At 45.8% G+C, this 26,415-nt stretch overlaps 1 protein-coding gene across 1 annotated transcript in view; it reads left to right on the forward strand.

The window, feature by feature from the left end:
* The first annotated feature begins 21,018 nt into the window (after positions 1-21,018).
* Positions 21,019-26,415, forward strand: part of LOC143287303 (uncharacterized) — a 61,854-nt gene continuing 56,457 nt past the window's right edge. The window contains exon 1 of the mRNA XM_076595251.1: positions 21,019-21,247. The gene's annotated coding sequence lies outside the window, so the exon portion shown is untranslated. The remainder of the gene's footprint in view (positions 21,248-26,415) is intronic.

Below are 26,415 nucleotides of genomic sequence, written 5' to 3' on the forward strand. Positions count from 1 at the left end.
TGAATTGAAACAACTTGTTAAGCGTACGCGCATTTCGTTATTACCAGTCATGTTTTTCATATGAAGGTTTACTATTTCGTTGAAATAATGTTTCCGTTTTGTTTTCATTGACTTGGTGCATTATGGAAACATTCTTTATTGCAGTTTAAAACAACTTTATTTTACCTTGCTTCGTTTCATGTTTTCTTTATCATTTAAATTCCGTTCCATTTCATTCATTCATCGTGAAGAATTTCATGGCTCGTGACCCCAGTTTGCGGGGAACGAGTGGTCTGTACACAAAGAACGACAACTTGAAGGAACATGCAAGAAAAAAAAGATAACGTGCCACCACTGTAAAAGTGTCCTTCTCCGACAAGTCCCCCCGGCGGATTTTTTGATGATTTTCTTTTTGTTCCTTGGAATAACGATTGTTTGTTTCTTCCTTGTTTACAACTACGTCCCCACCACACTCCCCTCCTGCCTTCTCATTGTATGTCTGTTTTGAATGATAACATTCAGATGTGAACATTAAAACTTTAACTAGACGTCCACAGTCTGACGGGATACTAAACATAATTCTCTCCACGTTTTTCTTTCTTTTTTCCCTCTTCCTTTCTTCCTTTCTGTTCCTTTTGGGCGAATGATAACCTGCCCCACGCCCCGCGCCCCAGCATTCTGACTGTTGATGCTAAATTTAGAGGAAAAAGCACCAACTAAATGGTATATAAAACAGACATGCAGACGTTTCTCTCTATTCGTCTGTCTTCTAGGAGTGCACACATTGTTCAGTTCAAAAGAGTACACACACGCACGCACGCTCACACACACACACACACACGCTTGGTCCCACGCACGCGCGCATATACGCACACACACACTACACTTGCATTCACGAAAAGGAAAAATGAATATATATATATATATATATATATATATCGTTACTATAATTATGGCAACGCCCTCTCCCGGGGGAGAAGAAGGATATACATGTGAAAAGCGCCCTTTCTTTCAAAATGCTCAGGGTGCTTTAAATGTAAGTAAAAATGACACATTTCATGAACCACTCATGACCATCCCCACTCTCACTTTCTCACTTCCCCCTTCTCCCCCCCCCCCCCCACTCCGATCCCCACTTCTGTCATTCCACACACACACACTAACACACTAACACACACACACTAACACACATACTAACACACTAACACACACACACTAACACACATACTAACACACTAACACACACACTAACACACACTAACACACATACTGGTAGTGTGTCCATCGAGATCGATGATGACCATCGTTGTCATCCAGCTGGGGGATGGGGGGAGGGTGGTGGTGGGGGCGTGGGAAGGATGCTCATGAATCTATTTGTGAATGCGCAGATGGCTGAATAGTCCAATCTGCGCACGAAATGTTCGCTGACAGTTGGGGCAGACAAAGACAGGCATACCATTGTCAGGGAGCTTGTTTGCCCGTGACTTTCTGGCCTGTCTCTTCTGAACAGCTGCAGCAGTCCTGCTGGCCTCGCACAACTTGGCGCCTTTGGGCACAGCAGCGCGCCATTTGTCACGGTCCACTGCAGATTCCTCCCAGGAGTCAGGGTTGATATCAAGCGCTTTCAGAGAGACTTTCAGAGTATCTCTGAAGCGCTTCTTCTGACCTCCGTGTGATCTCTTCCCTTGTTGCAGCTCGCCATAGAAGAGCCTTTTGGGCAGCCGATGGTCTGGCATGCGCGCCACGTGTCCAGCCCAGCGAAGCTGGGACTGCATCAGGATGGTGAAGATGCTGGGAAGGGTGGCTTTTGCAAGCACCTCCGTGTCTGGGGTCTTGTCTTGCCACTTGATGTTCAGTAGCTTCCTGAGGCATGTTGTGTGGAAGTGGTTCAGCTTCTTGGCATGTCGTTGGTACACTGTTCAAGTTTCGCAGGCGTACAGTAGTGTGGGGAGAACTACTGCTCTGTAGACCTTTAGCTTGGTCTCAAGACCAATGCCTCTTCTGCTCCAGTCATTTGCATAGAGTCTACCAAAGGTTGCGCTTGTTCTTGCAATCCTGACGTTCACTTCATCGTCGATGGTCGCATTTCGTGACAGTGTGCTGCCAAGGTATGTGAACCGCTCCACCACAATGAGTCTCTGACCGTTGACTGTGATGTTGGGCTCAACGTGGGGTTTCCCTGGGGCTGGCTGATGGAGAACTTCAGTTTTCCTCGTACTGATGGTAAGGCTGAATTTCCTGCTGGCAGTGGCAAACTTGTCGACGCTGAGTTGCATGTCAGCTTCAGATCCAGCGTTGAGGGCACAATCATCAGCAAACAAAAAGTCTCTGATGATGTCTGTCATGACCTTGGTTTTTGCTTGAAGCCTTCTGAGGTTAAACAGCTTGCTATCTGTTCGGTACTTTAGGCCGATTCCAACATCGCCATCTCTGAAGGCATCAGTAAGCATTGCAGAGAACATGAGGCTGAACAGTGTTGGAGCCAGGACGCAGCCTTGCTTGACACCATTTGTGAATGGAAAAGGAGCCGATGTTTCGCCATTGTCCTGGACTCGAGCCTGCATGCCTTCATGGAACTGACTGACCAAGGAAATAAATTTCCGAGGGCATCCGTACTTGGCCATGATCTTCCACAGTCCCTCTCTACTCACGGTGTCGAAGGCTTTAGTGAGGTCGACAAAGGTGGAGAACAGATCAGCATTTTGCTCCTGACATTTCTCTTGCAGCTGCCTTGCAGCAAACACCATGTCGGTGGTTTCACGCTCTTTCCGGAATCCACACTGGCTCTCAGGCAAATGACCTTGGTCAAGGTGTGCTGTGAGGCGGTTTAGTAGGATCCTGGCAAGTATCTTGCCTGCGATGGAGAGCAAGGAAATGCCCCGATGGTTATCACAGGCTTGCCGGTTCCCCTTTCGCTTGGACAAGTGAATGATAGATGCATCTTTGAAATCCTGGGGGATCGTCTCTTCTTTCCACATGAGTGAGTACAGCTGATGGAGCTTCTCAGTCAGCACAGTGCCTCCATCCTTGTAGACCTCTGCTGGTATGGAGTCTGAGCCAAGTGCTTTGCCACTGGATAGCAGACGGATTGCTTTCTGGGTCTCAAGAAGTGTTGGCAGATCGTCCAGTGCTTCGTTGATGGGGACTTGTGGGAGACGGTCTATGGCTTCATCATTTATGGAGGAAGGGCGATTTAAGACACTGCTGAAGTGCTCAGCCCAGCGTTCGAGAATTTTCTCCTTCTCGGTGATCAAGGTATTCCCATCTGCACTCAGGAGGGGGGATGATCCTGAGGATGTGGGGCCGTACACTTCTTTTAAGGCATCATAGAACCTCTTCATATCGTGCCTGTCAGCATATCCCTGGATCTTATCAGCTTTGTCACTCAGCCACTTATCTTGCATCTGACGTAACTTTTGCTGAACAGTCCTGCGGATGGCATTGTACGCATCCTTTTTTGATGTGGACTTTGGGTTGCTCAGGTAGGCTTGATGCAGACGGCGTTTCTCATTCAGAAGCTGCTTGATTTCATCACAGTTTTCATCAAACCAGTCTTTGTGCTTTCTGGTCATGGGTCCCAGGGTCTCTGAAGCTGTACTATAGATCAGCTCGCGCAGGGTCCTCCAGTCAGACTCCACATTCTGGTTGTCCAGAGAGGCGGATTCCAGACGATCTTCCAGCAGCTCCACAAAGGTCTGTTTGATGGTGATGTTTTTCAGCTTAGCGATGTTGAGCCGTTTTGGAGCCTTCTGGCCTTGGGGGCGTCTCTTGGGTTGGACTCGAATATTCAGCTTCGAGACTACAAGGCGATGGTCTGTCCAACACTCGGCGCCGCGCATGGTCTTTGTCACACGTACATCTTGCCTATCCCTTTTCCTGACGATGACGTAATCGATGAGATGCCAATGCTTTGAGCGAGGGTGCATCCATGACGTTCTGTTACGGGTAGGGAGGCAGAAAAATGTGTTGGTTATCAGCAGTCTGAAGCAAAAGCAGTCCATTTGGGTTGCAGTGGCCCACGCCGTGCTTTCCAATCACTCCATCCCAGGAGATGTAGTCAGAGCCAACTCTAGCATTGAAGTCCCCAAGAATGATGAGCTTGTCTGCTTTCGGGATAGCAGCAATGACAGAGTGAAGGTCCTCATAGAACTTCGCCTTCACTTCATCCGGGTTGGTCATGGTTGGGGCGTGGGCACTGACAATGGTGAGGTGCTTCTGGCCAGATGCCAGTGGGAGTTTCATCGTCAAAAGCCTATCGTTGACTCCCTTTGGGATTCCAGCTAGCTTGCTGACAAGTGCTGTTTTTACTGCAAAACCAACGCCAGCCTCACGTCGCTCTTCGCTTCCTCGTCCACTCCAGAAGAAGGTGTAACCAGATCCCCGTTCATAGAGCTCGCCTTCGCCTGCAAGCCGAGTCTCACTCAAGGCTGCGATGTCGATGTTGTATCTGGCGAGTTCGGATGCAACTAGTGCTGTTCTCCTTTGGGGTCTGTCCGCGTCATCTCTGTCCAGGAGAGTCCTTATGTTCCAAGCACCAATGGTGAGAGGAACGATCCTTGTTTTTTTCTTTTCTTTCTTGTTGTTTCGACCGCTGATGTAGGGTCCCCACCAGCCGCGGTATGCTGGCCAGGGTGATATGGAGCAGGAAATTTTAGGGCACCTTTTCTAGCCCCTTCCTCATGCCAGGGAGGTGAGCAGTGCATTCCTAAAGAGAGCTGCTCAGACGCTCAGACGGCTGCCGAGCTCCATCGCTGCTCCTGTCGATGAAGAACGACCCTATGTCCTGAGCCGCCTGTGTGCAGGTCTGCGGCTGCGATGCCAGTGTACCCACACCTGTCGTTTCGTCGCTCGCCTGTCGCCACAGGACGTGGGGGTGATGAAAGGATGAAGGATGAAAGGTCATTAAGGATGACTGATGACTTGCGCCGTGAGTTTATTTAAAGTGAAGAGGAGTTGCGCAACGTCGACCTCACTCTCTCGTCCAGGTTCACCAATTTCCAGTGGCAAGACTAAGTCGAGACGACTGGAGGATGAGCACGGATGCAGTGGATGACCAAGATATCCTTTCGGTGTCTCATCTTGCTCTCTGCACTCCACAGTGCGTTACTGTAACCGCCTTCCTCTCCGTTGAATCGATAGGTTTCTTCCGCAGATTCTGCCTGATCCAGACTTCGCATGCATGGGTAGACATACCCCGGGGACCAACTGCGTGTGGCAGGCACACAGCATGGTGGAGCTAGATGGTTATGTAACGACTGTAAATCTTGAAGGCTTCCAAGTTCCATGGCTCAAGAACAATTTTATTCATTTCAAGAAATTACACACACACACACACACACACACACACACACACACACACACACACACACACACACACACACACACACACACACACACACACTCAAGAGACATATATTGGGACTTCCGTGTCAGAAAAATGAGTTTGGAGGCAGAATTTTGAACATGTTAGAGAGGTTTGAGAAGCTTCCGTGGGGACAGACCTTCACTCCTAGCAAGGTTACACACTTTCACACCATCGGTTAGACCACCACATGGCTTGGGGACACACCCTCACTACTGGACCCAGTTACACACCCCACACCATCTGTCAGCAACACATCACCACAGGGAATGCAACACTGTCATATCTCATCGTTCGACTCCTTGGTGACAAATTCACTTTCTAAACAGTAAAACACATGTATATGTGCTTACACACACACACACACACACACACACACACACACACACACACACACACACACACACACACACACACACACACACAAATGACAAGAGTTAAATCATGTCTGTATATATATATATACATATGTGTGTGTGTGAAGTGATGGCCTAGAGGTAACGCGTCCGCCTAGGAAGCGAGAGAATCTGAGCGTGCTGGTTCAAATCACGGCTCAGCCGCCGATATTTTCTCCCCCTCCACTAGACCTTGAGTGGTGGTCTGGACGCTAGTCATTTGGATGAGGCGATAAACCGAGGTCCCGTGTGCAGCGCACGTAAAAGAACCTACGGCAACAAAAGGGTTGTTCCTGGCAAAATTCTGTAGAAAAATCGAAACACACACACTAACACACATACTAACACACACACCAGCACACATACACACTAACAGACATACTAACACACTAACACACACACTAGCACACACACACTAACACATATACTAACACACATACTAACACACACACTAAGTGAGTTCAGGCATGGGACTGTGTTGGAGAAGTAAGAAACGGAGAGTGCTGACAGACTTTGAAGTGAAGAGGGAAAGTCAGAGAACGGAGCTATATGACTGAATATAATGTGAAAGGTTGTCCCAGATAATGTGAAAGGTTGTCCCAGATAATGTGAAAGGTTGTCCCAGATGATCATGATGAGCAGCAAAGAGCGTTCAACATAAGTTCTTGTATTGATACGAGGAACTTTCAGAAGGTAACAGTCAGAGGAAAAACGGAGAATTATTGAGGGAATGTAAGCACTGATATGATCAGAAAGACAGGTAGGTCTACTGGAGTGAAATGCAGAAAAGCAGAGAGAGAGAGAGAGAGAGAGAGGCTGACAGACAGAGACACAGGGAGACCGAGACAAGGACAGAAAGCGGCAGAGACAGACAAATAGACAAAAACAGGCAAACAGACAGACAGACAGACACAGACAGGCGTACAATATAGAGTAAATGAACGAAATGTATTGCTTTGAAGCTGATCATTTTGAGCGAAACACAATGGGTGAAATCAAGTCTACAAGTGGTGCAATTTGTCTGAAAACATTGTCTGATTTTCTGTTTATCCAAAACGACAACGACGACGTACAACGACAACAATAACAACAACAATAAAACTCAAAGACTGTCACGTTAACTTGGCATGTTGACGTCTTCAGTGACTGCCATCAGCCCTTCGTGCGTCCCGTGTGCAGCATGCAAATAGCGCACGTAAAACAACCCACAGCGACAAAAGGTTTGTCTCTGGCAAGTTTGTGCAGAAACAAATTCATCTTGATAGCGAAATAATTACACTGCAGATAGAAAAACAACATGTGGCACTGTACTATGGCGACGGGCTCTCCCCGGGGAGAACGGACCTGATTTCACATGGGGAAGTCTGTTGTGACAATACAATACAATACAATACACAATACAATACAATACAATACAATTTCCACAAGCAGTTCATTTCAGCATGTCTGGCTGGCTGTCAGGCACTGGAGAACACAGGAACTTCTCATTACCGGAAAATACAGGCACGGATGTCCGTGTGTGTGTACTGTTTCTTGTCACCACGTTTACCCTCCCTGCAAGTGACAGTGAGAGGGGGAGACAGACAGACAGACAGTCAGAGGGAGAGACAGACAGACAGGGGGAGAAAGGGAGACAGGGAGACAGACAGACAGACAGACAGACAGAGGGAGAAAGGGAGAGACGGAGACAGACAGAGGGAGAGACAGACAGTCAGAGGGAGAAAGGGAGACAGGGAGACAGACAAACAGACAGACAGACAGACAGAAGAAACCTGACAGAGAGAAAGGGAGAGAAAGACCCCAGACTAAAAAAATTAAAAAACCCAGAAAGGTTTACATTTACAACCCAGACGAAGAGCATATGGAAACGGACTATTCTGTAAGCGTGTTAGACACACGAATTTCAGTACAAAGGGAGAGACGGAAACAGAGAAAGACAGATGGAGAGACAGAGGGGGGCGGGGGAGGGGGGTGGGGAGAAAGAGAGAGACATGCAGAGAGTGTGGAGTGGTGGCTAGGAGGTAACGTAGGAAGCGAGAGAATCTGAGTTCACTGGATCGAATCACACAGTCGTCAGCATTTTCTCCCCCTCCGCTAGACCTTGATAAGTGGTCTGGACGCTGGTCATTCGTATGAGACGATAAATCGACGTCTCGTGTGGAGCATGCACCTATCGCACGTAAAAGAACCACGACAACAAAAGAGTTGTCCCTTGCAACATTCTGTAGTAAAATCCACTTTGTTAAGAAAACAAATACAGCTACAAAGAAAGAATGGGTGACACGGCACTCCATGGACGCGCTCTCCCTTGAAAGAGCAGCCTGAATTTCACACACAGAAATCTGCTGTGATAAAAGAGTAATGCAATACAATACAGTATAATATAGTACAATACAATACAATACAGAGAGAGACACTGAGAGAGAAAGAGAGAACAAGAACAAGAACAAGAACAAAACTTTAATCTCCAGGCCTCCGGCCCCTAGAAAGAGGTCAAAAGTACACAATATGGTGATCACTCAGCCACAACAAAATGTAAAATACGTACTAACTTAACCTGTAGAACAAAAGTACTTCATCATTGTTGTCACAGAATTCCTGTCGTATCTTCAGGGCATTAAATATCTAAATGCATAGTTTACGAATACTGTAAACAGAACCATTCTTCATCAAGTGAACATACGATTGACCTTCAGAGTTCAGATGTTTTTGCCGCGGGTCATTGTAAATGGCACAATTGTTTATAAAATGGTTTTCATCTTCGATTACATTGCAACGTTTACATGCGTAATCTGAATTACATTTGAATGTTCTTCTAAATAATGATCCATTTATGGGGAGCAAACCAAGCCGTAATTTTACTAAACAGTCCCTAAAACACTTTTTATCCACATATTCAAAATATTGCTCACACTGAAAACCAGTTTTAAACAGTCTGTAGTTACGATATATATCTTTAGACATTACTGACTCGTCCCACTCCTGCATAAATATATCTTTCATTCTTTGCTTAAATAATGACAAAAATGTTTGCTCACAACCAAGAGAGAGAGAGACAGAGAATTTGAAGACGACTTTCATATCCACAATCCCAACCACACAGACTTAAAGATGGCTATCGCCCGAACTATCGCGCGCATGTACACACACACACACACACACACACACACACACACACACACACACACACTTCCATATACAACAACGATGACACCAACAACAAACTCGAATGATGAAGAACAAAATATTCGCGAGGAGGGGGAACAATTTCAACTGGTCACCGGCAAGGTTTTTTTTTTTTTTTTTTTTTTTTTTTTAATGTTGTCGGCTCCAACTGCTTCGCTTGCCTGCTGACGGGGCGGGGAGGGAAAGGGGGGTCTTACCGCCCCAGTTCCCCTCCTCCGACCCCCCTCTCCCCTCCCCTGCCCCAACAAATGGTGACAATTGAGGTGACGAACTGAGGGAACCCTCAACGACCGAGCGAGCCGAGCTTTTTCCATCTTGCAGTGATGTGGGTGAAGTGATTTAAAAGAGCCACGTGCCTTCAGCAGTGTGCACTCAACTGGCGGGAAGCTCGAACGACACACACCACTTGCTTCAGTCACTCGCTTCCTTGTTAGAAACGAGACCACTTTTTCTTCGTTTGCAGAAGTGACAGTTTTGTTTCATGCTTTTCTACGCCAGTGCTTTTGAGGTAAGCTTTTTCAAAAAAATTCTGATTCTGATTTTGCTCGTTGTTTTGAAGCTGAAGTTTAATACGCATGCGTGTTTAGCTGAGAACGGGACTTCAAAATGGAAAGACTCCGTCTTGGGTCACACAGTCACTCACTGGGTGCATTGTTTGAATACCCGAGCGCGCAACAGATGTTTTTTTCACCTTCGCGATTCGATGCCCATCGCTGTATCTGATCCACCTTGGCGATACCGGCACACAGTTGATACTGGGACAGATGTATTTGTATTTATTGATTTGTTGTTACAACTGATTTCTTTGTGTGAAATTGGGGTTGGTCTCAGTCCCCAGGGACAGCACGTCGCCACAGGACAGTACCATTTCTTTTTCCTTGCCTGCAAGTGTGTTTGCTCATCACTGGATACCTCTAAAGGGTTTGAACAGGGACATTCCATTTGTTAACGTGGGTTCTTTTACGTCCGTGTCAGTAAGTGCAGGCTGCACACGGGATCTCGCCTCATCCGAACGACAGGCATCCAGACCACTAGTCACCATCTAGGGGAAGGGGGGAGTACAAATTCAGGTCACTATATAGGGATTGAGCCCGCGGACACTCGTTTCCAAGCCTGGAGCATTATCACTGGGCCACCGTTCCTACCAGTCATATTGCCCCATAGTCCAAAGTACAGCGCTGTTGAGTCGGCGAAAATCCCTGACAGTGCAGTCGTAGTCGATACCGTCTTCTGCAAGAGGTTCCAGGTATAAGATTTATAAGGACGTGAGACTGTCCATAATAGTGGTAAGATCAGCTGTCTGATTTATGGATCAAAAGCACGGAATTCTAACATTGAATTATTACATTATAGTCATGTTCGACGTGAGCCGAAAATAGTTTGTTCAAAGATTTATGGTTAAAATTGTTTTTGGCAATATCCACAATTTTCCAACAAGTACTGAAGTAGTGTTCTCAGCAAGGCGTGGACGTTCACTCTGTTAGTCACACAGAAGAGGGGGGGGGGGGAGAGAAATGTGGATATAGCAAAATTGTTTTAGACTTGTTTTTTTTTTTTCCAGCAAATTGAGTAAATCTACCTTGTCTCTGAACAAAACCAAGACTTCTTATTGGGATTTGAGATGACGTAAAATCAAGGCTTAGAACTTGGTTAGTGTGTGACTGGTTAACAGCTCGTGCTAGTCAATATTCTGTTCAGTCCATTGAGGCTCTGGGCATTTAAACTATCAATAAACTGCACGCGCTTTATGAGAACAAATCGTCGAGAGGAAGAGAGAAGGGGTTTGCCGATTGTCGATGTCCTTTGTTCAATTAGTACTTAACAGATATATTTCTCAGAGAAAATGCCTGTTTGGAAAGAGCATACCTTGTCAGAATTGTTTTTACTCAGTACAAAACCGTCGGCAATATGCACATTTCTTCCCCTCCACTCCTCTGTGTGACTGACGGAGTAAACGTCCACGCCTTGTGAACACTGCTCATTCCGTCTTGAGAGGAAGAAACTGGTTATTGCCAGTCAGTCAGTCAGAACTCACCTCGTCTCTCACAATGGATGGCTGAGGGTTGATGGAGCGCCACTCGCCCGCACTGGCGAGGTATTAAATAAGGCATAGTTGTCAGTGGTGGCTGATGTTTCATGTAGCAGTGCCACTTAATTACCCACTATTTCATACATTTTGAAATATGCTGGAAGGTAATGAGAGTCCGCCGAAGTAAATAATGAGGTACTCTGTGGGAATACAGGAAGTGGGTGGGTTATAATGTTACACTATCAGTCGCATAGAATTATATCCCTCGGCCTCCTGGAGTTTTTGCGCCAGAAATGTCCTTTTATTTCACCGTTCGGTTTTTTTTTCCTGGCTTTTTTCCCCTTGTTTTTCTTCCTGTCGTCTTCTGTCTCAGTGCCTTCCGGTGTGTTCCTCTTTGTCTTCAAGCAAACTCCCTCTGTTTGTCTTTGTCTGGAGTTGATGACAGGTACTTTAGTTTATTGTGCTTTTTTTCACTTTGGAGTGGGTATATTTCGGCGGCGTCCGTCCTCTTTGAAAATAGCTGTAATAGACTGGACATAGATATATAGATAGACAGACAGAAAGACAGTCTTCCGGGAAGAATTGCGTGGAGATGGAATCTGATTGTCCTCTTCTGGGGTACAGCACAACAGAAATGGAAGCTGTATGCGCTATTCTCTGTTCCAAGGAAGTCTTGTTCAGTGGCAGATTGTTGGGTGGCTGCACACTAGTCATTATCTGTTCCGGAGACTGGCCCGGCTTCATCCTGTTAGTGAGGAATTAGCTTCCCTTGTACCAGGAGGTTCTCCACACAGCACCGTGACAGGTGTCCATTTGATTGACGAACCGCTGTGCACGCTGCGTGATGCATACATGGCAGAGGTCAAGGTACACGACACAGTTTATGGCCATCGTTCTCATTAGAAGACTGAAGATGACGTGCAACTGGCATCCACAGGGTTGGGGGGAGGGGGGCGGGGGAGGTGGATAAGCACACAGAGCTGAAGTATTGTTGGAGTGACCATAGTGGAGCGGTAATGTATGAAAAGGTGGGGGGAGGGGGGATAAGTACACAGAACTGAAGTATTGTTGGAGTCACCATAGTGGAGCATTGGTGTATGAAAAGGGAGGGGGGGGGGGTGCACACAGAGCTGAAGTAATGCACACAGCTGGGAAGGCAATGTCCGCGGATCGAGTCCCGCACCGGACCGTGAATTTTAGTCCCTGTCCCCCCCCCCCCTCCCCCTCCTCCTCTCCTTCCACTCTGCTAGACCTTGAGGGTTAGTCTGTGGGCGAGTCTTTTGAATGAGACGCTAAAACGAGGTCTTGTATTCACTTAGCGTGCATAAAAGAACCCACGGCAACAAAAGGATTGTCCCTTGCAACTTTGATAGTAGAAAAATGAGACTTAGAAGATGAAAAATTGTGGCTCTGCCATTAGATATCACACACATCACTTCAGCAGTAATGTATGTTATGTTAAGAAAACAAGAACATAACAGGCATGTACAAGCCTGAAAACGGAGTATGGTTGCCTGCATGGCGGATTCAGTTAATTGAATTAAGTTCAGTTTACATGGAAGAACATTTTTTACATCAGTTAATACCTAGACTGAAAACGGAGTAGATGAAAGAGAGAGAGAGAGAGAGAGAGATCTGCACACAGAGACATACCACAGACACACACATCAATCCACACGCACATTCGCCCCTCCTTCATGCCTATGCACGCACACACACATGTAACGCATTTTCATCTAAAATACGTGTATGGTTGTGTGTATCAACTCGTCCACGCGCGCGCACTCACACTTGCACTCGCTCACCCATGAGGTGAAGTAGGGAAACGTTCCTTTCCTTTTTGCGGGAACCAAGTGAACCAAACATGGGGGAAGAGATGGGAGGATTTTTGCAGCAAGATTACTTTTTTTCTCAATTTGTAGCTCCCGGTTTAACAGGCTTTGAGGCGCTTCCGTACCAGAATCTGGCTTTTTTTCGGGTGGGGAGAGGGAGGGGGGGAGAGGGCGATGCAGTTACGTTTTCCTGGTTTTCTTTTCTTTTCTTTTTTTCTTTTTTCTTTTTTTGAAATGATGGCTACCGACAGATTACAAACAATATCGATTAGCTAAGCTGCGAGTTTTGCGCACTTTCTGTCTGCCTGCCCCTCCCCCTTCCCCGCACCCCCACCCCCCCACCCCCCACTCCACCCACCCATCTCTCTCTCTCTGTCTTTGCTTTCCCCCACTTTGAAGTGTCTGAAGAGTCAGCTTCCAGCGAAATGGCATCAGCCCTGTTGTGGTGCCTTGTCTCAGTCAATTGCAACTTCCGTCTGTACAGAGAGCACGCTTTCAGTTCGTCCATTACTTTGTGAGGTGAGGTGAGATTCACGACACCGATTTCTGGAAATACTTCATGACCTTTCTGGAAAGTACTTTGCAGCTGACAAAGGAATTAAATAAAGTTGGGTGAAATAGTACTAGAAAGAAAGAAAGAAAGAAAGAAGGGTGTTAGAGAAAGAAACAAAGGAAGGAAGATAAAAACAAGTGCGAGGGAAAGAAAGAAAGAAGAACGAAAACGATTGAGAGAAAGAAAGAAAGAAAAGAAAAAGTGAGAATGACCGAGAAAGAAAAAAAAATACAGATTGAAATGTGCGTGTTTGTTAATGCCCCCCCCCCCCCTTCCCCCCAGGGTGTAACATGAAATAAACTTTTTGCCTTGCCTTGTATTGTTTGATAAAAAGAATGGGTTTTTTTGTTGTTCTTGTTGTTGTTTATTTTCTGGGGTGGGCGGGGGTGGGGGGGGGGGAGATAAAACGATGACAAAGGAGAGGCCGACTGTCTGGCGGGAAGAACAGAGAGACAGAAGAGAGGAGACAGAGGGGGAGGGAGAGGAGGGGGGGGACAGAAAGCCGTGTGCGTCAGACTTTGAACCCGAGCGGCGATTTTTATCAGGCACTTCAACATCTCATTTGACTAACAACGTGTGGTAGGTTCCACGAGTGCACGTACTTTGGGAAAATATAATCCCCCTCCCCACCTGCCACCCCCTCCCTCCCCCTATCCTCAAAAGAAAGGTGGGAGCACCAAGACATCTCAAGTTTAGAACCAGTCGGGAACGCCAGCAGCTGTGTGTTTCTGCGCGCGCGCGCGGGTGTGTGTATCCGTGCATGCGCGAACAAGGGTGTGTGTGTACGTATAGGGTGAAGGTGTGTTTATGTGTGCCAGTGTGCGTTTGTGTTTGTGTCGTGTGTGCATGTGTGTACACGTGCGTGCATGCACTTGCATGTTACAGGTAGAAAGGCTTTAAAACTTCACGGAAATGTGTAAGTGCGTGAGTTCGTGTGTGTGTGTGTGTGTGTGTGTGTGTGTGTGAACGACCATGCCCGCATACAGTGCATGTTCCCAAAAGGAACGCCTTGATTCCTTAATGGACTTTTGACTTGACAACTCCATTGCCGATAAAATGATTGTAGCTTTTGTGTGGAGAATATTAAATATCACGCACCGCCGTCCAGATTTGATATTCATTATATTCATGCTTACACTTTTCCCGGGAGGAAATGTTTCAATGTGGGAAAACAAACAAACAAAACAAAAACCCAACAAACAAACAAACGTGTGTGTGTGTGTGTGCGCGCGCGTTACCCTGTGCTTGAGTGCGCGCGCGCGTATGTGTGACTGTGTGTATTATCAGTGTGTGTGTGCGTTCGTTTGTGTGTGTGTATATATATGTGTTTGTGCGTCTGTGTATGTTTGTGCACGTGTGTGTGTGCAGGTGCGTGTGCGTCTTTCTCCCTGAAGAGCCATATCGATCCGGCCGTCGTATTGAAGCGTGAATTACACTGTGAAAGCCATCTTCACGTCAGTACTGTTGAAAATAGGACTGGCCGCCATGTGTCAAACGGACCTCACTTGGCGGGGAGAGAGAGAGAGAGGGAGAAGGGGCTGGGAGTGAAGGGGAGAGACAGAGATAGGGAGAAAGAGAGACAGGGAGAGGAGACGGAGACAGAGACACGGAGACATGCAGAGAAGGAAAAAGAGAGAGAGAGGTTGACAGAGAGAAAGAGAGAGAGAGAAAGAGACTGGGGAAGGGGCAGAGAGAGAGTTTTCAAGGCAACAGTGTAATTATCGGAGTTTCTCAGCCGTGGCTGAAAACATCTGTGCACTGTTTTTGCAGAAAGCTACCAGCGACCGACCGTTTGATCGACTGAGAAACGGAGGGTGGGATGAATGAATGAGGGAATGAAGGAAGGAAGGATTAAAAAAAAAAAAGAAAGAAAGAAAGAATGAAGAAAAATGAAAAGAAATTTCCGACTACCTGTTTGATCGCCAGTGGAAGGAAGGATGAAATACAGGAATGAGGGAGGGTAAAGATGCATTAAAAAAGGAAAAGAAAGAACGAATAGAAGAAACTAAACAGGAGGAGAGAAATGCGTGGAAAAAAAGATGGAAAAGATAAATGGAAGAAAAGAAGGAAAGAGAAGGAAACAAAGAAGATTGCAGAATAATTCCCAACCACCCGTTTATCAGAAAGAGAAAGGGAGAATGGAACGAATGAATGAGCGGGAGAAAGGAAGGGTACTACTGAGAGAGAATGGCTGATAGAAGGAAGGAAGGAAGGAAGGGTACTACTGAGAGAGAATGGCTGATAGAAGGAAGGGAGGAAGGAAGGGTACTACTGAGAGAGAATGGCTGATAGAAGGAAGGGAGGAAGGGAGGGTACTACTGAGAGAGAATGGCTGATAGAAGGAAGGAAGGAAGGGAGAAAGGGAGGGTACTACTGAGAGAGAATGGCTGATAGAAGGAAGGGAGGAAGGGAGGGTACTACTGAGAGAGAATGGCTGATAGAAGGAAGGAAGGAAGGGAGAAAGGAAGGGTACTACTGAGAGAGAATGGCTGATAGAAGGAAGGGAGGGTACTACTGAGAGAGAATGGCTGATAGAAGGAAGGGAGGAAGGAAGAAAGGAAGGGTACTACTGAGAGAGAATGGCTGATAGAAGGAAGGGAGGAAGGAAGGGTACTACTGAGAGAGAATGGCTGATAGAAGGAAGGAAGGGAGGGAGGAAGGGAGGGTACTACTGAGAGAGAATGGCTGATGGAAGGAAGGAAGGAAGGGAGAAAGGAAGGGTACTACTGAGAGAGAATGGCTGATGGAAGGAAGGGAGGAAGGGAGGGTACTACTGAGAGAGAATGGCTGATAGAAGGAAGGGAGGAAGGAAGGGTACTACTGAGAGAGAATGGCTGATAGAAGGAAGGAAGGAAGGGAGAAAGGAAGGGTACTACTGAGAGAGAATGGCTGATAGAAGGAAGGAAGGAAGGGAGGAAGGGAGGGACGGGGAGAAGGAAAAGACTGCACGTTTGAATGAAACAAAGAGGAGGAACAGAAGGAAGGCAGGAAGGAAGAAAGAAAAGTAAAAGAAAACAAGATACAGATAGCACAACACATTCGAGCACCGTTTCTTTGAATGAGAAAAAAGAAAAAAGAAGGAAGGATTTGTTTTTAAAGTATATCTATCTATCTAGATATGTGTGTGTGTCAACATAATAATAATAATAATAATGGATACTTATATAGCACACTATCCAGAAATCTGCTCTAGGTGCTTTACAAAAACGCTTTTGATAACATAAAACATTATATCTATGTTACATACACACACCAAAATGTGACCACACACACACGCGCACGCACGCACACACACACACACACACTGCATACATACATTTTAACATACATGTGTATCTAACAGCTACCCTAACACATACGCACACATAGGCAGGCAAAAACTTACATAGACACATGCACACACAATACACATTCATATACATGCATGTAGTTGTGGACCTGCCACAATTGAACTTATTGCTGAGGGAAAAGGTGAGTTTTGAGACGAGATTTAAAAGATGCGAGGGAATCAGAATGACGGAGGTTATCCGGGAGCTTGTTCCACGTCTTTGGCGATTGAAAAGAAAACGATCTGTGTCCATAGGTCTTACTTCTGACGTGAGGTATCCTGAGAAGTCGAGTATCAGAGGAAGAACGGAGCTGGCGAGACGGGGTATAGACAATACTACAAATTTAATGGAAGCGCACGAACGCTCACACACACACACAGAAACACAGAAACACACACACACACACACACAGAGTAAACACCCACCCACATGCACACATTCCACGTGCTGATTTCACTAGAGAAAACCGTGTTAGATGTGGGCGGGGGGGGAGGCAGACACACAACTAGCCTTCGTCACATCCAGAGGCCAGTTTGAACAGGTGGGTTTTCAATTTGGTTTTGAAAGAGGCCAGGGTTGGTAAGAGAAGGAGATCCAGAGGAAGAAAATTCCAGACAGAAGGTGCTTGATACTTAAAAGTTCTTTAGCAATATGTCTTTGAAGAGGTTTAGGGGATTCGAATGGGCTTTTTTTCCTGAAGACCTGAGAGAACGGGAAGGGGTATCCCCATAAAGGACAGAAGATCAGTAAGATGGGAGAGGTCCGTCACAGTGGCGATAAGCCAGTATGCCAATTGTTGTACTTAATTCTGTACTGGGTGGATAACCAATGAAGTAGACACTGAGAGTCTCAATACAGTATTGTTCAAAATCATCTGAAGGCGTGACAACAAACCAGAAGGCAGACCAGCTGGAACAGTCAACTGCGGTAGTGGATGCGACAAGGGATCAAGGAACAGACAAGCTGAGTGGTTGCTTCAAGAGTTAGACACGTAGAATGGAACGGATTTTTCTCCATTGGAAGTTTGCCGTTTTAAGTAGTTTTACGTACATACTGACATGGTCGTGCTTAGTCAGAGTTGAGTAAAAAAAAAATGCATCCAAGTTTCTGACAGAATTTTGAAAGTTGGCATCAGCATTGCAGACAGTAAAGGTATGATCTGAAATATGATTAACTGCAGACTTAGAGCATGTACGTGTGGCTTCTGTGTTGACAACAGTAAGTCTAACAACAATGTTAGGCTAGCAACAATGCGCATCTCTATGTTTTTGCGGAGGATGGTAAAAGAACTTGGAGAAGAAGCTTTCGTGAGTTAGGTGTCACTTGCGAACTTGAGAAAATCACATCGAGATTGGCTGACGATATCGGACAGTGGCTGATCACACAGACTAAATGATAATGGACCAAGAACTGAACATTGGGGAACGCCATATTAAACAGTAAGAGGTCTGGATTCGGAATGAGTACTGGAAATGAAAAGCCGTTCAGTAATGTTGGAAAGGTAAGATTTAAACCAGTACTGGAAATGAAAAGCCGTTCAGTAATGTTGGAAAGGTAAGATTTAAACCAGTACTGGAAATGAAAAGCCGTTCAGTAATGTTGGAAAGGTAAGATTTAAACCAGTCGAGGGCTGTGCCAGAGATTCCAAACGTATGATGAAGACGGTTGAGAAGAATATCTGATTAATATGTCGAAAGTTACCGACAGATCGAGCAGACACAGAACTGAGACATATTTGGTGTCAGCGCAGGTCAGTAATGTGTTGGACGTGTGTAAAAGGGCTGTCTCTGTACTGTGATTCTGAATGTATGCAGACAGGATCAGCTCTAGGAGGTCAGGGGTTGACGCAGAACGACTTTCTCCAGTAATTTTGACAGAAAGGGTCAATTTGAAAAAGGTCTTTGTCAACACTAGGTTTCTTGTGTAAAGGTCTGCTTAACCGATTGAATAAAAGAATAAAGAACGGAACTGAGGAAGAAATGAAAAAATATATATATAGACAGAAGGAAAAGAGATAGGTAAAGAAACTGGCCATCGGTGTTTATAATGACAACACTTCAGAACATAAGACAACACGGACACAGCAAGACATCAACAACCCAATTAAGTGATTGCTGTAATCAGACCCCAGACAACACGGGCACAAGACCTCAACCCAATTAACCGATCGTTGTAATCACACCCCTGACAACACGGGCACAAGACCTCAACCCAATTAACAGATCGTTGTAATCACACCCCTGACAACACGGGCACAAGACCTCAACCCAATTAACAGATCGTTGTAATCAGACCCCAGACAACACGGGCACAAGACCTCAACCCAATTAACAGATCGTTGTAATCACACCCCTGACAACACGGGCACAAGACATCAACAACCCAATTAACCGATCGTTGTAATCAGACCCCAGACAACACGGGCACAAGACCTCAACCCAATTAACCGATCGTTGTAATCAGACCCCAGACAACACGGGCACAAGACCTCAACCCAATTAACAGATCGTTGTAATCAGACCCCAGACAACACGGGCACAAGACCTCAACCCAATTAACAGATCGTTGTAATCAGACCCCCAGACAACACGGGCACAAGACCTCAACCCAATTAACAGATCGTTGTAATCACACACCAGACAACACGGGCACAAGACATCAACAACCCAATTAACCGATCGTTGTAATCACACCCCAGACAACACGGGCACAAGACCTCAACCCAATTAACAGATCGTTGTAATCAGACCCCAGACAACACGGGCACAAGACATCAACAACCCAATTAACCGATCGTTGTAAACAGACCTCAGACAACACGGGCACAAGACCTCAACCCAATTAACCGATCGTTGTAATCAGACCCCAGACAACACGGGCACAAGACCTCAAACCAATTAACCGATCGTTGTAATCAGACCCCCAGACAACACGGGCACAAGACCTCAACCCAATTAACCGATCGTTGTAATCAGACCCCCAGACAACACGGGCACAAGACCTCAACAACCCAAAAATGGCCGTTATAGTGGGACCTCAGACACCACGGACAGTAAGTCATGAACAACCCAATGCCGAATACCTTTGGCATTCGCACTCCGGCGCTTCCTCTGACCTTCTCTCTTGATTTTCTTCTCTGCTGCCTTGTTGATTTGCCTCTGTCTGTCTGTCTGTCTGTCTCTTTCTCTCTCTCTACACACACACACACACACACACACACACACACACACACACACACACACAATGTATGCATCTTTCTCCCTCTTTATCTGTCTCTCTTTTGTCCATTCATCTGACGGGCGCAACAGCCGAGTGGTTAAAGCGTTGGACTTTCAATCTGAGGGTCCCGGGTTCGAATCTCGGTAAGGGCGTGTGGTGGTTAAAGGGTGGAGATTTGTCCGATCTCCCAGGCCAACATGCTTCTTGTGCAGACTTGCTTGTCGTGCCTGGACCCCCTTCGTGTGTATACGCAAGCAGATCAAACACGCACGTTAAAGATCCTGTAATCCATATCAGCGTTCGGTGGGTTAAGGAAACAAGAACATACCCAGTATGCACACCCCCTAAATCGGTGTATGGATACCTACATGGCGGGATAAAAACGGTCATACACGTAAAAGCCCACTCGTGTACATGCGAGTGAACGTGGGAGTTGCAGCCCACGAACGAGGAAGTCCATTCATCTGCCCTTTCACTAGCTCTCCAGCTCAGTCACTGTTTATCTAATTACTTATCTATCTGTCTGTTGTCTATTTATCTGCCCTCTCTCAAGCTGTCTGTGTCTACCCTCAGTCTCTCTCTCTCTCTCTCTCTCTCTCTCTCTTCCCGTCGTTCTCCCTACATCACCTTGTGTGCCCCCCACCCTCACCCTCCGTCCCCATCAGCCTGACCCCTCTCACCTCTTTCCTCCACTGCTGCTCCCCACCTCTCCCGCCCCCATCTTCTGTCCACCCACACCACACCCACACACCCAAACCAGCCCCCCGAAGCCCCTAACGAACTCTATAGCTCCTGTCTCGCCCTCTCCACCCCCTCTAGACCCCGCCCCTCCCCCTCCAACAATCCTCCACCCTAACCACCCTCATGCACACGCATTGCACACACCGGCTTGCGATAAACACACACCAAGAACAAGCTGAGCAAGCAAGCAAGCACGCAAGCAAGCACGCAAGCAACTAGTGAGCACGCAAGCAACTGGTGAGCACGCAAACAACTGGTGAAGACGCAAGCATCTGGTGAGCAAGCAAGCAAGCGGCAAGAAAGGGACGCGACGCGGGTTCATCGACCAACAAAGTGAGGGAGAGAGAGGCGAGGTGAACAGAGGGGACGGGGGAAGGGGAGAGTCCGCGCCGCTCTCTCACACACCACACCACACACACCCTGACGTCGCTTCTTGCCGGCTGTCTTCCTCTGGCTGAGAGACACTGAAGCTGACGTGACGGAACCTCTCTCGTTGTGATGGGAGCAGCGGCAGGCTGAAGGACCACTGTGCTGTGTCTGTGGGCAGAGAGATGCAGTGAAAGAGCGGAAGACAGAGTGCAGAAGTGATAAGTTGGAGAAATGAGCTCTCATACAATGATGGGTCAGTATTTGTGTTTGACGTTTCATATAGATTTGTTGTGTTGTTTGTTTGTTGTCGTTTATTTATTTTTGGTTTTTTAAAATTCATATTATCGATATTGTTGCCAGTTGCCCTGAACTTAGTATGTTAACAGCCTTTCTTTTTTGTTTGTTGTTGTTGACAATTATTGTGCTGATATACGTCTTTATTGATACGATTGAAAGGTACTGATGTACTGCCTTGGTTGATGCACTTCTCGATGATCAGAACTTATTAACACACTTTTTAACACACACACACACACACACACACACACATATATATATATATATATATAATTTTTTTTTTAACCGGAAAGTTATGCCGATGTAGGTCTTTGCTGATAAGAAATAGTTGAAGATTTGAACGTGTTTGAAACTTGACGTGGGAAAAAAAAAAATGTTCGGATGTCTGTGCCGTTGTTTAAAGACGAGAAGAGAACTGTCTGGAATGTCTTTACATTGTTTGGGACAAGCATTGTGTTCCACTCCGTGAAGATGTCCTCATCAGTATGCAAGGGTTTTTTTTTTTATTGTTGGATTTATATAATGATAGTTTCAGTTTCAGTATTCAGTAGCTCAAGGAGGCGTCACTGCGTTCGGACAAATCCATATACGCTACACCACATCTGCCAAGCAGATGCCTGACCAGCAGCGTAACCCAACGCGCTTAGTCAGGCCTTGGGAAAAAAAACAAAACAAAAAAAAACAACAAAAAACACACACACACACACACAAAAAACAAAAAAAACAAAAACAAAAAAAAAACGGGGGAATAAATAATAGATAAGCTTGCATAAATAAATAAATAAATAAATAAATAATAATTATAATATAGAAAAAGGTAGTAGTAATAATATTAGTAATACTAATAAAATGATAATAATAAAACATAAATAAATAAATAAATAAGACAACAATGGTGATAAATAAGCAAATAAATGTAAAAAATGAAGACACACATTCACACATACACCCACACATGCATAACAGAAATGCACCAGACATGCAGTTTCACATATATGAAAGCACAGTCAAATACATATAAACGTACATGAGCTCCAACACACACACACACACACGCATTACCGTGCACCTCCTCTACCCCCCTCCTCCACACACTCATTTCTAGTCTAAGTATCGCAGCTTCCACGGCACACACACACACACACAAACACAAACACACACTCACAGAGATGAACACTTACTTGTACAAGCACATATGAAAGCACAGTCAAATACATATAAACGTACATGAGCTCCAACACACTCACACACACACACACACATTACCTTGCACCTCCTCTACCCCCTCCTCCACACACTATAATGATATCTCGTTTGGAACTTCTGAAAAGTATTTCTTTTTTTACGAACGTCTTTCTTTTCTTTTTTCTTATTTTTATCGTATTTATCGACGTCCTTTTTTTCAAGTTCTGCCTTTGGGACTATTTATATTTTAGGTTCACGATTCTCCCAAGAATTTTTCTCTCTGTGCTGGACTGAAAAATAATAATTATTTCAGTAAGTATAGTAAGTTAGCTTTTTTTTTATAAACCCGTTTTGATTAGGATAGTATTGTATGCATGATGGGTTTTTCTTTGTTACATAAAAACTTTGCGAATCATTGTTTAGGGTTAGTATGACTTTAGCGGAGTCTGATTAATCTGAATGTGTGTGCGCGTGCATCCGTGGGTATGTTTTTTTTGAAAGTTTGTTGTTGTTGTTGTTTTGTGGGGTTTTGTGTGTGTATGTGTGTGTGTGTGTGTGTGTGTGTGTGTGTGTGTGTGTGTGTGTGTGTGCTTCTTCCCTCGGGGATGCGAGGGAGAGTGGTTCTCACTTATGAATGATATATAGCTTCATCTTCTGGGGAAAATATATGCGCGAGATTTATTTTTTTGTGTTTACCTTTCAGTCTTCACGTGTTTCTTGCGCCTGTACACCCTACCCCATCCCCCAAACACCCTACCCCATCCCCCAGACACCCTACCCCATCCCCCAAACACCTGTACACCCTACCCCATCCCCCAAACGCCCTACCCCATCCCCCAGACACCTGTACACCCTACCCCATCCCCCAGACACCTGTACACCCTACCCCACCCCCCAAACACCTGTACACCCTACCCCATCCCCCAGACACCCTACCCCATCCCCCAGACACCTGTACACCCTACCCCATCCCCCAAACACCTGTACACCCTACCCCATCCCCCAGACACCTGTACACCCTACCCCATCCCCCAAACACCCTACCCCATCCCCCAGACACCTGTACACCCTACCCCATCCCCCAGACACCTGTACACCCTACGCCATCCCCCCAACACCCTACCCCATCCCCCAAACGCCCTACCCCATCCTCCAAACACCCTACCCCATCCCTCAAACACCCTACCCCATCCTCCAAACACCTGTACACCCTACCCCATCCCCCAAACACCTGTACGCCCTACCCCATCCCCCAAACACCTGTACGCCCTACCCCATCCCCCAAACACCTGTACACCCTACCCCACCCCCCAAACACCCTACGCTATCCCCCAAACACCTGTACACCCTACCCCATCCCCCAAACACCCTACCCCATCCCCCAAACACCTGTACGCCCTACCCCACCCCCCAAACACCTGTACATCCTACCCCATCCCCCAAACACATTTGCAATTTTTCCGTGCCGAAGAAAATGTTTTCCAATGTGCACAATTCTGACAATGGGATCTTGAACTCTGTGAACATCTGCACGGGCACCAACTGACAAGTTCAGCAGTATCCTTTGTTGATATAAATGTTGTATTTACCTTTGTGAGTGAAGCAGACGGTTTGTTTTACCTCACACCACTTGTGCCTGTACTGTCTGTATGATTGCTGAACGCGGTCATATAACATGTCAATTTGTTAGTGTGTTGGTTAGCAAACAGCAGTTTGAAGACGACATTTCTTCTTTCATGTGCATGGGTCACGATTGTCTTTGAGGAGGTGCTTACAGCCAGGGCCTGGTTCTATCAGCGGCTGAGCGCTGAGTTTGCCTGGCGTTGAATTCGAAAAGTAAACATGTAAATAAAAGTTCCTATTGAATCCGTTCACTGATTTATTAACTGGTATGTTTGGGAAAGATGATGAATGTAAGTCAGCAAATTATGAATGTAAGTCAGCAAATTATATATACACATATATAATGTATGTATGTATATATATAATGTATGCATGTATGTATATAATTATTCAGCTCAGTGTTTGGAGATCGGTATATAATTGCTGCTGTCATTGCCACCTTGAATATTATTCGTTACAAGTGAGAAAACCGAAGCAGGGTTTTTTTTGTTTTTGTTTTTTTGTTGTTGTTTTTTTTACAAGGAAGAACACGGGAGCCATGCATTACGAGCGTTCGTAACTAGCAAAACGTTATCGATTTTAGTTGGCGTTCATGAACAGTACCGACAGCTGTCGTCAGCCACGCAGACATTGAACAAAAAGGGAAAACTGTTATTTGTCAGGCAAGCTACAGCATGCACAACTCGCCAGCCGTTTTTTAGAGTCAACAAGAGTCATGTAGCGTGCAGTTGTCCGTCGATAAGCTGACCCCGTGAGACCACACAAAAAGGTCGACTTTTCCAAGGTTCGACTTATCCAACGTATGGATAAGTCGACCTTTTCTGAATTAACTCGACTTATTCGAGGTACGAATAAATCGACATTTTCTGGCAAAAAAAAAATCAACCTATCCAAGGTACAGCAAGTCAACTGATTGGTAGCCACCTTATTAATGATCGAACACCTCCGCTGGGAATCGAACCCGCGCCCTCAAAGCCTTCAGTCCGCGACGATAACCACTTCGCCACGGCAGCTGGTTCTGAAAGGATTCTCGTTGTAGGCGATATGTATTTTTTTTAAATGCATCTTTTTGTTGTAAAAATCAGTTTCTTCGTTGTTTCGTTTTTTCTAAATTATTATTATTATTATGTTTAGTGAAACGTTACATGAAGAAGAAAAAAGAAGGGGGTGTATCTTTCGATTCCAAGAGACGAAAATGAGAACAGAATAGTGCGCAAGTTGCACAAGGAAAATAACAAGGAAAAAAGAACTAGTCATGATAATCAAACCATGTTTACAGCTCAGCTGACGGCACAGAGACCATTTCATGTCTGACTGCCCGTTAGTTCCTGAAGCCAGTCAAAGAGAAACCCAACTAATGTTAAAAGATCAATTCAAGTACGTCAAGAAAATAATTATAAAAAGCCCAGTTCACCCACTTCTCGTTCAGTCCACTTAAAGCAAGTTCAGAATAGTCATTGACTTCAGGAACTGAAAAACTGCCCGGGAAGATGTCAAGGAAGAAGAAGTTTAAAAAAAAACATTTGTTGACTCAACCACAACACAACCAAAGGTCTGTTGCCGTTTATAGACTCGTGGGGAGTGAACGTCACCACCAGGGGTGTACATGTTTTCCGCACATGTTTCCACCACCACTCTGGCACCGGGTCTGGCACCACAATCACAGCTGCACACGTATATTTACCTGACATTAGAACCACCTTTTAGACGCCGTGGCAGAATCAGTCATGTGTTGGACTTGTGATCCAGTGTTCACCAGTGATCAGGGTTCGAGGCCCCTGTTTCGACATGGTGCTGTATACCTGGGAAAGGTGCTTACCTTTGTGGAGTGTTGGCCGAGTGGTAACGAGTCCGCTTTGGAAGCAAGAGAATCTGAGCACACTGGTTCGATTCACACCGGCAGTCGCAAATATTCCCCTCCCCCCCTTCCACTAGACCCTGAGTGGTGATCTTGACGCTAGTCATTCGAACGAGACGATAAACCGAGGTCCCGTGTGCAGCATGCATTTAGCGCACGTAAAAGAGCCCACGGCGACAAAAGGGTTGTCCCTGGCAAAATTATGTAGAAAAATCCACTTCGATAGGAAAACAAACAAATTGCAGGCAGGAAGTATAAAAACAAACAAACAAAAGGTGGCGCTGTCAGTGTAACGACGCGCTCTCCATGGGGAGAGCAGACCGAATTTCACACAGAGAAATCTGTTGTGACAAAATGAGTAATACAAATACAAATAACTCAATTTTCATCACCCCACGTAGGTATGAATAGGTACCTGACTTCATCTGGAGAAGTTAAAGTGGCGGAAGGAGAGGATT

This window comes from Babylonia areolata, chromosome 11 (genome assembly GCF_041734735.1).
Source record: "Babylonia areolata isolate BAREFJ2019XMU chromosome 11, ASM4173473v1, whole genome shotgun sequence".
Taxonomy (NCBI): Eukaryota; Metazoa; Mollusca; class Gastropoda; order Neogastropoda; family Buccinidae; genus Babylonia; species Babylonia areolata.